Consider the following 1,316-nt stretch of genomic DNA (forward strand, 5'->3'; position numbering starts at 1 on the left):
GGAAATGAGCTTTCCTGACTTCTGAGATGTCTTTAAATGACTTTTAAGTTCTTCAAAATTCAAGGTTTTCCCCTCTTGAGGACGATTCCATGAATCAATGAACCCCCAAAAGAGGGGGATTCTAGTTCTCCCAGGAAAAAACGTTGATTTAAAAATGCGGAAAATGAGAAAATCCTTACTTCTGAAGTGCCTTTTAATGATTTTAAGTTCTCAAAATTCAAGTTTGCGATCTTGAAAACGGTCAGCTAAATTTTTTTCATTCGTATTACAGTAAATATGCCTTATGTGCGTATACATACATAAAAAAAATTGAGTAATTGCATACGTAGTCTTTTGACATGAATCGATAAATCCCAAAAAGAAAGGGGGTTCATGTGGTTCTTCCCCGGGAAAATGTTGATTCCTAGGTGGCGGGAAATGAGCTTTCCCGACATTTGAAGTGTGTTTTAATTTTCTTCAAAATTTTAATTTTCTTATTGTAACAAAAAATTTTTTTTTTAAAATCAGATCACGAGTCCTGAAAACGTAGGTCTAGAATTCTTTTTTTTTTGTTGCCCAAGGGAGGGGTCAGGACCCATGACCCCTCTCCCTCCCCTTCTGCCAATGTGAGTTGCGAGAAAATGTAACTCGGTCGGGGACTGGATAAACATTCTCTTTCCCATCCTTCTCCTTCTTCCCTCTTTATTTTCTTGCATTTCTATCCGATCATACCAAATTCTCCAGACATATATTTTTCTGAGGACTATGCCTTGCCTAGGCCTCAGACTACTGAGGCCTCCTGGTCCGACCCAGGGACCCGTGGGACCCGTCCGACCCGTGGGAGCCGCGGCTCCCCCCCTCCCCCCTTTGTACACAGTGTTAAAATTTTAAAGCTTATTCTTGAGCCAATACAAATTCTTTCCTGGGATCACTCAAAATGAATACTTCTAAACATGTAAATATGCATCAGTACACGTTAGACATAGGCCTAATAGAACACATATTAGGCCTAAGCGTGATTTAAAAAAATCTTAAATCCATAAATCTCAGGCCAGGTCTTTTAAGATAGAAATGCGATACTGTGGGTCAATTTCGTTTTTATCCTTTTTTTTCTTTAAATGTATGTTTAATAATACTACTACTAATAGTAGTAATAATAGCAATGATGATGATGACGATAGTAATAATTGATATCAATATTAATAACAATAAAAAGTGAAGAAAATTGTGCTAAATGCGAAAAAACTTGTGATTTGTTGATCATAATATAGTATATATAGTTAAAGCTTAGTAAGCTATAATTAGGCCTACGTTGTCCTGGATATTAAGTAGATCCA

The sequence above is a fragment of the Anneissia japonica genome, unplaced genomic scaffold, assembly GCF_011630105.1.
Source record: "Anneissia japonica isolate Jap-2015-1 unplaced genomic scaffold, ASM1163010v1 scaffold376_len1572418_cov194, whole genome shotgun sequence".
Classification (NCBI taxonomy): domain Eukaryota; kingdom Metazoa; phylum Echinodermata; class Crinoidea; order Comatulida; family Comatulidae; genus Anneissia; species Anneissia japonica.